At 41.0% G+C, this 16,372-nt stretch overlaps 1 pseudogene; it reads left to right on the top strand.

Moving 5' to 3' along the window:
- Window positions 1–5,789, top strand: part of LOC122134718 — a 24,152-nt pseudogene extending 18,363 nt beyond the window's left edge.
- Window positions 5,790–16,372: the final 10,583 nt, after the last annotated feature.

Below are 16,372 nucleotides of genomic sequence, written 5' to 3'. Positions count from 1 at the left end.
CTGATTAGACAGCATGATTATTGCACAGGTGTGCCTTAGGCTGGCCACAATAAAAGGCCACTTCACCTCCAAGATCGTCTGAGAACAGCCATCCAGACAGCTCCTGCAACAATCGGTTTGCATAACCAAATAATTTCTGCACAAACTGTCAGAAACCGTCTCAGGGAAGCTCATCTGCGTGCTCGTATTGGTTTTCATGGTCTAGACCTGACTGCAGTTCGTTGTCGTAACCGACTTGAGTGGGCAAATGCTCACATTCGATGGCGTCTGGCACTTTGGAGAGGTGTTCTGTTTGCTGCTGAATCCTGGTGTTCACTGTACAGGGCAGATGGCAGACAGCATGTATGGGGTCGTGTGGGTGAGCAGTTTGCTGATGTCAACGTTGTTGATCGAGTGGCCCAGGGTGGCAGTGGGGTTATGGTATGGGCAGGAGTATGTTATAGACAACCAACACAGATGCATTTTATTGATGGCATTTTGAATGCACAGAGATACCGTGAATTGTGGCCAGCCTGAGGCACACCTGTGCAATAATCATGATGTCTAATCATCATCTTGAGATGTCTTTGGATATGCAACACTTTGAGGTTGATGGATTATCTCACGCAAAGGAGAATTGCATCACTAACACAGATTTAGACAGATTTGTGAACATATATTTGAGGAAAAATAGGCCTTTTGGGTAATAGAGAAGTCTTAGATCTTTGAGTTCAGCTCATGAAAAAGGGGGCAAAAACAAAAGTGTTGCATTTATAATTCTGTTATAAATATAAGTGTAGAGAGATAGATAGATAGTACAGATAGATAGATAGCACCGATAGACGATAGATTTTTGCAGCTTAATTAAAATCTCTTTGCATTTACAGTAATCTCAAGAGCACCACAGAGAGCCTTGGTCTGCTGATCAAAGAAAAATAATAAAACAAAACCTCACCTTTAAAATAAGCCAAAACATCAGCTTAAAAAATGCATACTAAGTCTTTATCTCTACTGTGCATGTTCAAAACATGACAAGATTTATAGCTTGGGCATACAAAAAAAAAAAAAGTAATGAGTCCGGCCAGACCTTGATTTATATTTCAATCTTTGACCTGACACTGATGCAGAGGTTGCGAAGAAGGAGATATTTGTGCTTTTCCAGCACATATTCTATTCCCTCTCTCCATCTCTGGTGCCCCTTACGCCCTACTGTGCTGAACACTTGTGACCAACTGATAATGTCAGATCAAATGAATTCTCTGTGTCAAGAGACAACAACTGGACATGTGAGACAACCACCCAACCACCTCCTCTTACCATGGAAACATCTGCTAAACAATTATCCTCATTTACTCCATGTCTCCTCTTTCTGTTCTGCCACTAGCAAGATTATCAACATAATGGATTTGGCTTTAATATAAGCACTTCAGGACTAATTTTTCCTACTAGCTGAAAACGCAATAATAAACATTATAGCTTTGGGGATGGGCAGGCATTCTAATGAGTTCATTAGAGGATGGTGAAGGAAAGCAATTTAAGAAGAACTACTGCCATTCTAGTGCAGAAAATAAATCGTGCACTGTAACAAAATAATATACCCCGTGTCCAATGAACTGTAGATTTTTAAGTTTTTTCATATCTGTCCAGAAAAAACAGTAAAGCTGTGATCAGTATACCGTAAGTGGCAAAGAGGGTACCTATTATTTGAACAGTGAAAACGTATTTATTTTCAATGCCAAATTTGAACAAGGGGAGAAACAACTATAAAATCCACAGTGTGTTTGACTTGATCACTTCAATATAATAAATCCAAGCACAAATAGATTCATTGCTTGTTTTTTGTCAATAACATGTACATACCAAACTGACAGACACCTGGAAGCTTTGTTCACGCCCTACCATTTTAAGCTCCGGATATTCCGCCTTTTCACACTGACGGAACATGACTGACACGGGCCTCACCAGAATTAAGCGCTTCCAGTGAACATGATTGGACAGCGACAATTGTGCCAATGAGCGGTTCGAGCTCCGGCATCTCTGGCGTCTGTGTCCCTTCTGCTGATTTTTGCAACACAGCACCCGAAAACAGGATCGGTGAAGAAGGAGACCTTCTGATCGGTTCGCCATGGACTGTCTATGCTCAGTGCGGTTTAAATACGACGCGAACCATACGGCGGTAAGTGAGACTACGGTCAGTAACGTGTTGTCCGGATTCAATTTTAGCGTTCGTAACCAGAAACATTCCGAATTAAACGGAGGTTTGAGATGCTGTTTGGAGCACCATAAATTACTGTGGCAATATCACGTTACAAACATAATGGTGGCTTTGGCCTGTCCTACTATTCATCAAAACAAGTAGATTATCTTTCCTCTCAAAGTCAGCTCAGACTTTGTACTCGGCTCTTTGTGTATATACAGTCTCCCTCATGTTGAAATAAACGAAACATTACATCACATACACATTTCTTTATCAAACGCAGGGCTTCAAACCCAGTTTTATTTACTGGATGCACAGAGTGTATAAGAGACATACAGTCGCGCGCTCCCAAACTTCAGCCGTCATGCGCCCCGGTGACGCCTGTCAAACAACGTCACTCGCTCGCGTTCCCACCTGTGTATTGACAAATATGTGATATAAAAGCAATAAGGGACATGAGGAAATGCTGTTTGTTCTGTTCCTTTTCCTACACCAAGGTTTTGTGGTCTTCGTTATTTGAAATGAAAATATGGAAATGCTAACCAAATCTGGCATAAAATTAAAGAAGCATACTGACAGTCATCACTGAGACGCTACTACTAAATATTGTAGAAAACTGAATTTTCTGTAACGTGGCTTTGTAATGATTTGTATCGTAAAAAGCGCATATACAAACAAACTTGAATTGAAGTGAATTGAGCCTACAAAATGACTACATCGGATTCGTAAAGTTTTAGCATGTTTGGAAACATAACAGAACATGTCATAGACCTGTGAACATTTTGTGACTGGAAAAAGAAACAATTCCTGCATGTTTTATCATTTGTGTATACTCACGCATGGTCTTGTTTGGCTTAAGGATTAAAAAACTAACACAGAAAACTAGTGGTGTATGATAGAATTGTGCTTCGAAAGGAAAATAACCTTAGCATATCAATATGTTAAAGAAATTCGTTTTTTAAAAAAAATAAATCAGAAATCTAGTGTTTAAAGGGACCACCGAAATAATTGTAAGGCATTTTTTTGTTGGTTGTTGTTTGTGTGCAGTTACAGTTAATGTTGTAACAGTGTGTTAGCTCTGGGTCCTGTGGCACTGAATAAAAAAATACGTTTAATTAATGTAATTTTATTTAGTATAAGTTCTTATCTACTACCAAAAATTCTATGAAAATTAGGCAAAGTGTGAACTTAAAATAAAATAACTAAAAAGAAAGTGATCAAATGAATTATTAAATAAAAAAAAAAAACAGTTCATAAACAATATCTCTAAATTGGCTAATTACCTGTCTAATGCATGTTTCCTCAAATGTTCAGCGCTTTGAACTCACAAATCACTCAAAAATTTGTGGTATATATATAGATTGTATATAGGGTATGTAGGTATGTATATGTGTGTGCACGTGTGTGTGTTTATCTAAACTTATACTTTTTTTTTTTTTTAGATACAAATTTGCGTTTTTTAAAAAGCTGTTCATCACTGTGCTTGTGAGAAAAAAGATGGATCCGAGTCTGCCGGTATGCACATGTCCGCTGTTCCCCAGAACAGTGATATCGTGCACGTCTCTGTCGGAAACCCCATTATACCCATGTATCAGCCACAACCGCAACCTCCAAACATCGCACAGATCATCACGCAGCACGTGGTACCTCAAGAAGTCTCCTGTCACGCTGTACCGCACACCATCCCATCGCACGTCCAGATGCCACTCACATCCAGACTCAGTCACACATCCAGCCCGGCTCCACATCTGCAGACTCCACTGCAAGGCCACGTGGAGGCACAGGCTCATATTCAGACCCAAGACCACTTATCAACACAAGGTCCATCAGAAGGCCAGAGTGCCGCGCCATCTCAAGATGGTGCAGTGAACTCACTGCAGGGCCCTTTTGCAGAGGTAGCCTCCCTCCTGGATCCTAACATGAAGAGCTCAAAGGCCCGCAAGTATCAGATCCATTACGAAGAGGTGAAGAGGAGATTAGAGCCGCATGAGAAGATGTCTCTCCGATCTCTGGATGCCTATACAAGAGTGAGTCGAGGTCCTGCTAGTAAGAAAACACTCTTGGAGTCCCTAAATGTCTTTGGACTGTCACCAAGCACCAATACAGCAGTATCCAGTTCCTTTTTCTAAACTAATTGAAGGTACGTCTGAACAATATACTTCAAAAAAATGAAAACGCAAACCTGTGTGAACATAAAATGGCTTTTTGTACATAAAATGAAAGTCATCAGTGTTGTTTTGGACCCCATTGACGTCCAGTTTATGGGAAAACATCAGTTGAAATATACTTTAAAAGATCTTGTTTTTGTAGAAGAAAGGAAGTCTTGAGAGTCAGTAAATGATGACAGACTTGTAATTTTTGGGTGTACTCTTTAATCATGACCTAAAATCTTGGTTGAAGCAAATTAATTCTACATAATTTACATGAATTTTCATTATTTTCAGGTGACACAGCTGCCCTTTGCAAAGACATGAGGATTTTGCACTGCAATATGTTGATTATGAGAATATGGCGAAACAGTTGCTACCTGAAACGAACCAAGTACAGCACTGGTCAAAAATCATTGAAACAAGGTAAAGCATTAGTAGTCCTGTAAAAAGAATAATAAATGGTTCTGATGTGATTCAACCAGTAATTTTGGTTGTTTCTTGTTGTTAAACAGGAACTATCTAGAGGAGATGCGGAAGACTTTTAATGATCCAGTGAATACACGTTTGTTCTCCAATGTTACACATGGTCTTGGTAACGGCATGATGGACGTGGCTCTCGATATCATAGATACCGTCATCGACCGACAAATCCGAATCCTCTCAGGAAACACTGACCCCAAACCCGAACCTCCGGTGAGAAGGATAAGGAAACGCAACCGCAAGCCCAAAGCCGCCACGGAAGACGGCAAACCTAAAGAAAAGGGCAAAAGGGGACAGAAGAAAGGAAAACAGATGCGGCTGGATTCTGTTGTTCCTGAAGTTCAGCAGTCCACAGAGATGGAGAGCAGTGTGTTAACACTAGTCTCTGTAGGATACGAAACTATTTCCAGTGGACTTAACGCCACCAATGCAGGTCTCGTGTAACATCACGTGCCTGAAAGGTGCTGAGAGACACTGAATTCAGAGTGCAAAAAGTTTTTCATAGAAAACTTTAGTTTTATAAACATTAGACTTCTCCTTCTCTCTGAATATATTTTGGGGGTTTTTCTCACAAACTGGTTGATCAAGAAAATAATGTGGGTCTGAGAAGCTGTTTTGATTTATACTTTACCAATCATGTGTCGCTCTCAATCTCTTGTTTTGTCATTTGTGGTAAAGAACAAATGTACACAGACAGCGTATGCTATTAAAGTAGCAGGCAAGCATTTTTTTTTTCAAGCACTATGTTGTATTCTCATGAAATTAATCACAATATCAGTTTCTCTTAGTCTCATTTTAGAATTTTATCTCTGAAGTGTTATTTGTTTCTGTTTTACTTAATCCTACAAACCCCTAGCAATTTAGTTTGAGTAAGAACATACCTTCTCTTAATTTTTCAGAATATTTATTACTTTTTCTGTTTGTGTCTGATATGTAGTGTATGTGAATGACTGTAGCCTGTACTCTGTAAGTTTTACAGATTGCTCATCATATGCTTGTACTTAAAAGCATTACCTTTTTACAAAGCAGTTTGTATATTTATTACCTTTTTTATTGCTTGCAGAGCGTGAAAGCATCCACTCTAATGTAAGATTAAAATTTATTAAATGGATTTATTGCAATTGCTATTGCACATATTTTAGGGTTAGGGATTTAAACAAACCCTTAACCCTAAGTGTTAACGTTTTACGAGTGTTAAAATTTAAAAAACATTATTTGTGCAATGAGCCAGAGATATCTGAAACGGTGGGTTTTTGTGAAGCATCTTGCAATTTTTCTTAAACAACAAAATATGGCAGGAGGGACACAATCCAGAACATCATAGAGATATTTTTTTATATGATCCAGTAAGTAACATGTAACAATACGTTTACAACCATTCCGGAACAGCTTTGCAGCCACATAGCATCATACTAGCATTGTGGTGGCAACCAGTATTTCAGAACATGTTAAAACTGTTTAATTTAATAACATGTAGTTACTGTAGTAATTTGTCTGTTTTATAAGTGCCCTAAGAAGTCAATAATGGCTAATTGGTTTGTTTTCAATTATGTTCACTTCAACTACTTTGTAATCTTTTGTATTTTCACAAAAGATTTCCCCACAAAGCCACTTTTCTGAAGCCCTCGTGAAAAAGCAGAGAAAATCCTCACCATGGAGTTAGATTTGTAACTGAGCCAGTGATATTGTTTGTCTGTTTGTTGTTCCTCTCTCTCTTCTGCCCTCTTGGAGATATTTGATGTGGGCTTTCTGCAGTTCCCAGTGTTTCCTACAGGTGTCCTGTCCACTGTGAGGCTTTCATCAGATGAGGATTTGGAGTGCATTAGTGAAGGTCTGAATCAGAGCAGGCGGTGGAGAGACAGGGATTGAGAGGAAGAAAATAAATGTGATGAGTGTGGGAGGGAGGAGTCGCAAACATACACAGCCCGGATAAGAGTGGAAAAAAAACAGGTGGAGGACAAAAAAGGACAATATTGCACAAATGTTGTACTTTACAGATACAGAGCAAGAGATGGAGCAGTGTGAGATTTTAGATCAGAAACACAGTTTAGACTGCCGTGGTAATCTGGGACACAAGCAGTGCTGAGAACTAAACAGGTCATCACAACCTCACATAGACATATAGACATGATGGGGGCCAGTCGTCCACTGCCCAATGCGCCCAAGGGTAAGTAACAACAGGCACAATGCGAAGACTGTCTGAAGGAAGTGCATTTTTATGTACGTTTTCTTTTCTCAGATTCACTAAGTGCTGCAATAGAGGCCATCAGTGTGAGCACAGAACTTGTCGAGGAGGAACTAAAGCCATATTTGGACACCGTATTATTGAATGTTGCCATAGAAAGAAGTGAGTATTTCAGGTTTTTGTTATATAATTTAAGATTTAAATTATTTGTTTAAGACAGGATAAGCCAGATGAAAAATGTACATGTGGTTGTATTTGTGTGTCTAAGTGTAAATGTCTAAATAAACTTCAATGCAGAGTCAATTCAGACATGCATAGGACTAGTTGAGCACTTATGTAACAAAAAACCAGGCCCTCTGAGCATTATAATAATATAATGTTATGTTATAATAATCGTTATAATATTGCTATAACAATATTATGTTATAATTATAATATTTATAATATTTTGTGACAGTTCTTAATAGATTATGACTTTATAAAGTAAATTTTAACTGTTGTAAATTGGTATGAGCTAGATAATGCAGAATGTGCCAGCACTTTGAGTGAGTTCTGAAAGCTGCTTAGTGCGTATTGCATTTACACTTTGGCTAGACATGACTGAGGCTACTATCATAAGTTATGTGTCTCTCTGGAAAATGTGATTTTGCCTGGTCAGTTGCAACACTTGAAGGTTGAATATTTTTGCATAATGACCTCCAAACAGTATAATTAGCTGTCATCCTAAGCAAATGGTTTTTTTTTTATAGCTATGCTAGTTTTATGTCTTTGGGATCATTTTGCATTAACTTTATTCTCACATAGTTCAAATAATACAGACTTAAATCAATTGTTTATGTGTAAAAAGCAGGATAATGTACTGTCAGGTTTATTTTGTGATAAAGACCAGCTGACTGTGCATTTTCCCTGACATATCGCGAAACACCCAGGCACAGGTGAGAAACCATTATTAACACATCAACCGGGATGGTTGTGAGAAGGATACTCAACTCCTGTGGATTTGAAAACAGAGATGCTGTAATCCGCATTGTCTCTGTGAGAGCCATTAAGTGACACAAACAATTAGCCAGATTGCTCCTTTGTACAACAAGCAACCAGGTGGGCAGCTGTGAGTGACCTCTGTAGTTTGTGGAAACATCATTTGTTAATCTGTGCGTACAGTACATCCATATGTTCACTACAGACAAGAATAGTCTAGCATGATGTACACAGTTTATCCAATGTGTTGTACTTTCAGAGGGATGGGTTTTATATACATCAACGTACAAGATTTGGGGTCATTACAATTAAAAAATGAATAGTTTTGTTCACCAAGGACACATTAAATGGATCAAAAAAATACAGTAAAGACATTTATAATTTTACAAAAAAAAAATACTTTTTTAAATAAATACTGTTCTTTTGACGTTTTTCTTCATTAACGAATCAATGAATCCTGGAAATATTAAGCAGCACAATTGTGTTTCAACATAATAATAAGAAATGACTTTCTTCTTGACCACTAAATCAGCATATTGGAAAGGTTGTGGCATTATAGAAATCATTTGCATTTGAAAATATATTAAAATAGAGAACTGTTATTAATTGTAATCATATTTCACAATATTACTGTTTTACTGTATTTTTGATCATAAAAAAATATGCAGACATTAGACACTTCTTTCATAAACATCAATATATATTCCTGACCCCAAACTTTGTGTAATGTGTTTTTCCTGACCTAGAGAAAGGTGCATCAGAGCAGGTGGTAGAAAGCGGTATTCTGCCTGTTCTGGCTCAGATTTTAAGAATAAAGAGCACGCTCACTACTCACACAGCCAGACTGGTAGCTGGAACTGGCCAGAGACGGTAAGAACAAATGTTTTATGTACAAATATAATACGTGTGTATGTTGGTATAGCCTTGTGGTTAAAATATGGGCTGAGCTGTAACCAAAAAGGTTGAACAAGACCTTAGCTACAACAAGCTCAGGTCGCTGGTGGGATTTGTCCCTTTAATAAGCTGTATAAACTGCAAATAATGAGAGCTTGTGATCTAACTTAATATTCATAGTCAAAGATCACTGGCTGACTACTGATTATTTTATAATTCCATCTTTCTTTAGCTCCTGTGAGAGAGCAATGCTTTGAGACAGGAATTGTGTCTGCCCTTGTGACCTTACTGCTAAGCCAAGACCAGGACCTTCTCCTTCACGTTAGCCAGGCCATCGCAAGAATTTGCTATGACAGTAGTGAGTGAACCTGAACTTTTGCCCTATTCTTCTAACCCCAGCGCTACTGATGTGAGAGGCATTAGTCATACTTTAGTATGTCATTGTGTAAGACAAATTTTAGTAACATTTGAAGCACACTATTTGCCATAACAAAGGTTGATCTGAATTGATTTGTATAAGAGGTTATTTTTGGATTTTAGCTTCAAACTTGAATCTGAGATGACAACGTATAGTTTAAAAAATAAAGATGAAGTTTTAAAATAGTTTCCATTTTGAAAGCTTTTGAAAATGCACAAGTTTGTCATTGGAAATGATAGCGTATTTGAAAAACGCCTTTTACTATTGTGATTTCCTGAAGAGTGACATTCAATATGAGAGATAGAAAAGTAAGTGCGCAAGAGCTGTGAATTAATTATGCCCCCCCCCCGATAACCGAAATAATACACCGTCGACCGGCTCAAAAACAACGCGAGAGATACATAAACACCTACTTTTAACAGTCATGACTTCCCAAAACCGAATTATTCATAGTTTACTCACTCTCATGTTGTTTAAAACCTGTGACCTTGTTTTTTTTAATTCTGTTGACACAAAAGAACATATTTGAAATTGAGCTTCAGTGTTGTTTTTTATTTTATTTATATTTTTTCAATGAACAAAGGGTTCCGGTGCTGATTTGGTTTCACAATATTTTTTTAATTATATTATTTTGTGTTTTTGGCAAGAAAAACAATATGAATTCAGCGTTTGGAACCATATGAGGGATGATAGACATGTACAGGTCTGCGAGGTGGAGTGTCACCTTGCAATACAGTTCACATCGCACAGATTTTTCTAGGCAAAAACAGCGGTAGCCTAGGTAGGCAGTCTAAACGCCAAAAAATTTCCCTTGTTGCTACGATTGTCTGACACTCTTGAGTTTGCGAATGTAAGATGGATTTTTTTTTCTTAAGCCACCAGACTTGCCCAACAAGATGGATTTCCTGAGGCTTGGAGACTGTCCCACGACGGCGATATTCGCGTTTCTCTCCAGTTACATTAAGAAAACGAGGCAATGGCTGAAGCTCTTGTAGCCCTCTCTGGTCGTCTGATAACCCTGGCCAACATGGGCTGAGAAGATGGCTACAATTCTCTACATGGGACGAAGGGGCGTGAGTTCGTTGAGGGCGTGCGCGGGTTTTCCTCCGTGGACACCTCACGCGCGTTTGCCTGCTCCTCTTCAGCTTCTCTTCACGCCTGTGAATGGTGGGGGTTCAGGCTGAAACAAGATGGACTGAACGGCCAAGTACTCTGTTTGCATGGTAGAATGATGCTTCAACAGTGGTGCCCCACATTTGCTGTAGCGGGCGCAAAAAGTGCGCCCCCATGACTGGACACCGTCTCCTACCGAAACTTTGCCCACCTAGGCAGCTGCCCAAAATTGTATAAAGTTATCAGATGCTCAGTGAAGAACATTCCGAGAAAGAGGAATCTGAGGGCAGCAGTGCTTCATACCCTTTTGTGAGGCTTCATTGTAGTGCTTTTGGACTCACAATAATAATGAACATCTGAGGTGGCCTAAACTGGTGATCTGGTGTGAACCATGTCCCAACATTAAGGGAGCTCATTTCAGCCATTCGTAAAAAGAATGGATCTGAAAGCACAAACATAGAATATAATTGCTCTCGTTTTCCAATAGCTCAGATGTCATGTCTGAATGCGTTCCACCTGAACCCGAGGTTTTTTTTTTTTTCCCAAAAAAAGAGCCAAAATCACAGGCCAGGTCACAAGACATGTTGTGTCCAGCAGCAGTTTAAGTCCTATAGATCTACGATGACTGTACATAGAAACATGAGAAACAGGTGGACGCCGTGCTGGTGCAATCTGTCTAGCCTTTCTGAACTCTGCTGGATTAGTCTATAAGCAGGCCTTACAGTAGTGGACATTATCCAGACCCAGCGCGCTCAGCGGTCAGAGCAGCTACATGCACCAATGGAAATAGATTAACAGATGAAAATTGTGTCTGTCTATATATTAACAGACGTTTTTTGGGTCCAAACACAGTCCAGGTTTAAAGCAGACTTACCTAATGTACCAAATAAAAAAAAAAAAAGTGACGTGACATTCAGCCAAGTATGGTGACCCATACTCAGCAATTCGTTGCTCTTGCATTTAACCCATCCGAACTGTGCACCCACACAGAGCAGTGAACACACATACACACTGTGAACACACACCCGGAGCAGTGGGCAGCCATGTTTATGCTGCGGCACCCGGGAGCAGTTGGGGGTTCAATGCCTTGCTCAAGGGCACCTAAGTCATGGTATTGAAGGTGGAGAGAGAACTGTACATGCACTCCCCCCACCCACAATTCCTGCCGGCCCGAGACTCGAACTCACAACCCTTCGATTGGGAGTCCGACTCTCTAACCATTAGGCCATGACTTCCCACACACAACTTCCCACTTGAGCAGTGTTACACATAATTGGGTTTTAAATTTCAGTATGGATTGAAAACTGCAAAAATAACCATGTACAAAACCCCTGTCAAAGTGACCTAAATCCATATTACATGCATGTAGGCTTAGTAGGGGAAGGGGGATTTCACCACTGTAGTGTGCAGGCGTTCCCTCGACATGGAAATGAGGGGAAATATTAAGGGATTATTAGGCTTGTTAATACTGTATGACTAGATTTTGCTATTGTGTAGTTTGCTGCCACTACCATTCAAAAGTTGGGGGTTGTTAAGATTTTTTTTTGAATTTTTTTGCATTTTCTCACCAAGGCTTCTGTTTTTGAGTTTTTTTATTGTTAGTAATTTTTTTTTGGGCAAGAATTTTTTTTTTTTTACTGTTTTTGACTCTTCTGCTCACCAGTAATGAGTTATTTATTTTTTTTTATTTTCCGGTGATAGCAAAGAACATGATCCTTCAGAAATCATTCTAATATGCTGGTTTGCCACTCAAGAACTTTCTTCTCCTAATTATTGTCATTTAAAACAGTTGTGCTGGTTAATGTTTTGTAAAATGTGGTTATTTTTTTTCAAGATTATTTGATAAAGTTTAAAAGAACAGAAATTATTTGAAATAAAAGGTTTTTGTAACATTACAAATATTTTTACTCTGTCTTGTTTGATCAATTAAGTAATTTACCAGATCCATCTTTTGAATGGTAGTATATGTCCAATTAGTGAGTGAATAATTATTTTCAATATATCCAATCAAACCAGTTTACAATGGGTTGGCCGTTCTCTGCAACAATTTAGTAACAATCACTGCGACCCCTACATAAGGAAAAATAGGATTGAAATATGGATGGCTAGATGCAAATCAAATGAATCCAAATGAAACAAAATCCTTCTCCATTAATACACAAAAAAAATTAATGGAAATTCATTGGTTAAAAATGTGAGAACACTGTGGTACAACTGGACTGTATTTTTACCTCCTGCATCAAGTCACACAATTGTAATTCTGAAGGGACTTTGAAGAGCAAAACAGTTTAAAATTATGTACTTAAAGGCAAACCTCATTCACAACTCACTTGCTATCAATAAACTTTTTCTTTAAACATTGTTTAATTCCAATTGATTTTCTGACATCAGGTCTTCTACTGAAAAAAAAAAAACGTCTCAGGTTACGAATGTAAAACATGGTTCCCTGCAGTAGTGAACGAGACACTGAGGCGTCCTCTAGGGTGTCGCTATGGGGAACACCTCGTCGTGAACCAGTGTGTATAGACGCATACAAATGAAACAACACCAACGAGTGGGCCGTCCGGACATCCCTCTGCTCACTTACCACCTGGTGCGACCGATTAAAACAGGGCATCGGGAAGAAAACACGTCATTTCACTTCTTCGTCGAAAGTGTCTTGCGTACGAAGCCATTGCAGGGAGCTAGATTGACGCGTAGTGTCTCGTTCCATAACTCAGGGAACCATGTTTACATTACGTAACCTGATATGTTCCCTTTCAAGTGAACTTCGAACTGCGTCCTCTAGGTGTCCGCTATGGGTAAAAGGATACCCCCGGTCCGCAATGCTGAGGTTGGAGTGGAAGGCAGAATCATGGCGAACACTAAGTACCAACCTCTACCATTTCAATGGAAGGAGTTGCCCCCGGACGTTTAGACGGCTGTCTGGGACAATACCCCTTACGGCCAAAGGCCTTAAGCTACATACCCAACTTGATTGTTAGGGCCTCGGCCCGATGGTAGAGGCTAAAGGCTTGGAATCAGGAAAGATTCTTTTAAAGGGATACGGCTAGGAACCTAGCATTTTATACTAAGTCTTGCCTGTCACACAGGGGCTACAGCTTGCTTCCGCAAAAGCTTGCTGAAGGAGCCTGTCTCAACAGATCTCCAGTAGCAACACCCTGTTTAGATAGGTATCCGAGGATACATGGGTGGAGTGGCGCCCAAGATGAACAGGGCTTTTACCAACTCAAGAAAGGGCACGAAGCAACCGCGCGAAGCCCTCACCATATAGGATTTTAGAAAGAACGCAGAGAGTACCTAGCGTGCGAACTTACCACAGTGTGGATTTCAGAAAGTGTGCAAAGACTTCACGTGCACACTTACCATATCATGGATTTTCAAATACTGTTCTAAGGAAGGGCTCTCGTGGCACTCTGATAGAGCAGCTCATAGATGGAATGGTGCATCTCAAAAAAGTATGTTTGAGAGTCATCAACTCGATCTGTGGAAATAATGCTGGAGCGCTCTGGGAAAAACAGTGAACTCAGTCTCATATGAGAGGAGAACCCTGAATCCAGAGTAGCACGCTCATAGGCGACCCTTCTTGGAAAAGGGGAGCGCTGCTAAACTACCACGAGAATCGCCGAATAGCCCCTCATGTTGAGGGAAGCGATGCTTGAAGTGTATAAACAAATACACACTGGCTGAATGGAGCCTAAGGAACCAAGGTCTAATCATCTCAAGAAAGGGAACGAGGCGGAGCGCGTAACCCTTACCATACAGGATTTCAGAAAGGGCGCAGAGTCTTGCGTGCGCACTTACCAATATGTGGATTTTTAGAAAGTGCGCAAAGTGTTCACGTGCACACTGACCACCATGTTGTTTTCAGAAAGTACACAGAGCTTAGCGTGTGTACCTAAAGGTTCCTAAGCATCGCAGAGGCGCTGAACCGCACGGGAGAGGCAAGCTCAAATTTTATAAACCTCTAGCGAGGGGAGCTCACCTGAGGCCGCATATACAAGAAGACTGCTGTAACTGCCACCTTCACTTCCCGCTGGATGCGACAGCCCCTAAGCGGCCAGGAGACCCCTCAGGGTGACCTGGCCGGACATCCATGAAATTCCCTGCAGTGCTGTGCCAGGCCTGATGATCAAGGAGGCTCCCGCAGAAACCTGTGATCTCAGCCGATACCGGAACATGTAGCCGGATGGCTGGTGCTGACGAGTGTTTAGTAAACACTGTAACTGAGCACTGCAAAGGAAACTCACAGAGTTTATTAGTAGACATAACCACCAGCAATTTACACAAGTATATACAGAAAGGGTTATTTTTATACTCCCACCCTCCTGCGCTGGAGCCCCGCTCAAGGGGCGCCTCCTTTTAGTCCGGACCATCAGTAAGGTGGTTGCTATGAACATAGGACCAGCCAAAAACATTATAGGTCCAGCATAGGAGACTGTTATGCGTTAGAGAGGTGGAGAGCTGGTGGTTACAGGGGAATTAGGAAGGGGAGGATAAAAGCAGAAGTTAAAAATCCCTAAAGGGAACGAGTAGATACCTCAGTATCACTCTGTCTCAGACGAGAACGCTGCCTCGTCTGGATCACATCCCTTAGGTTCTGCTTACCCCCTTGTGACCCACAATTCCTCTTAACCCTGCCCGCAGGTGGGGGAGGAGCGTGAGTTGCGACACTAGCCTTCTGTGCCCGTCTTTGATCCTCAGATCGAGACAGGCCAGGACCCCTATGTTGTTCGGGCTCAGACCTGGACCTTCGTGGGAACGAAGGATCTGTAAAGCAGCGGAGTGCGCCTTCGTCTCCCCGAACTTCTCGATCACCGTCTCAACGGAAATAACGAAAAGTTCAGAAGGCGAAACCTGAGCATCGAGAAGAAAGCCTTTTCTTTCTTCCCGATGCCTGCCAGGTTCATCCACAGATGTCTCTCCGCCACCAACCATGGCCGCCATAGTCCTGCACTTGGCAGAGGCGGCCTGCTTAGTAGCCTGGAGAGAAGCCTGTGGTGCGGCGCAGCTCGGCTACTGATCAGGGAAAAAGGCTTTCGCCTTTATCCAGGTCTCTTAGCAGATCAGTCTGATATGCTTGAAGCATTTATTTTGTAATAAAAGCCACAGCCTGACTGCTGCTGCGTATGCCTTGCCATTTAAGCAAGATGCATTGCTTGAAGGGGCTTAGATGGCAAGGAGGGAGATTAAGAGAGGATGTCTCCCCAGATGGCAAGGAGGGAGATTAAGAGAGGATGTCTCCCCGCCAGATGCCAGATCCCACCAGAAAATATCAGTTTGTCAGCAGAGCTGTTGATACCCAAAACTAGGGTTTAACAAAAACGGCCTCTTTCATTTCCCTTTCGATCTCTGTATGGAGATCAGGCAGAAATGGAAGGCTCACCTGAGCTGGAGGGCTATGGTCGGAAACATAAAACGCTCATCGAGGCGCGATCCATAAACTCCAACAGCTCTACATACGCAGGGCAGGAGAATTGAGAAGGCTCAGCCTCAGCTTCTTCACCATCCTCAAATATCTCCTGCTTTTCCTGGGTAAAAACCCCGCAGAGCACTAACCTCAGTATCAGAAAGTGTTAAAGATATAACATCATCCTCCGAGGCTCTCTCTCGTCCGCCGCCATTTTTTAAGCGCTATAGAGAAAATCCCTCTTTAAACCATTCAGACAGATCCACCTGAAATTCTCACGAGCTCATTCTCCTCCGTGCCTCAGCAACGGCGGGTCCTGAAACGCGGGAAGCAGATGGCTGCCTTTTTTTTTCTCTCTTTTTTTCGGAAAGAGAGAGAACGAAACGAGAGCGGAGCTTTTTTCTTGAAAAAATGCTCGCAATGCACGCAGATTGCCTCCTCAAAGACATCGCGTGCGTGCTCTTTACCCAAACAAATCACGTAAAGATCGTGTGTGTCATCAGGTGTCAAATAACGCCGACACGGATGCATAGATTGTCTAAACGCTTGCTAGTAGTCGCCATGATAG

This window comes from Cyprinus carpio, chromosome A21 (assembly GCF_018340385.1).
Source record: "Cyprinus carpio isolate SPL01 chromosome A21, ASM1834038v1, whole genome shotgun sequence".
Taxonomy (NCBI): Eukaryota; Metazoa; Chordata; class Actinopteri; order Cypriniformes; family Cyprinidae; genus Cyprinus; species Cyprinus carpio.
This window is presented reverse-complemented; position numbering and strand designations above follow the sequence as displayed.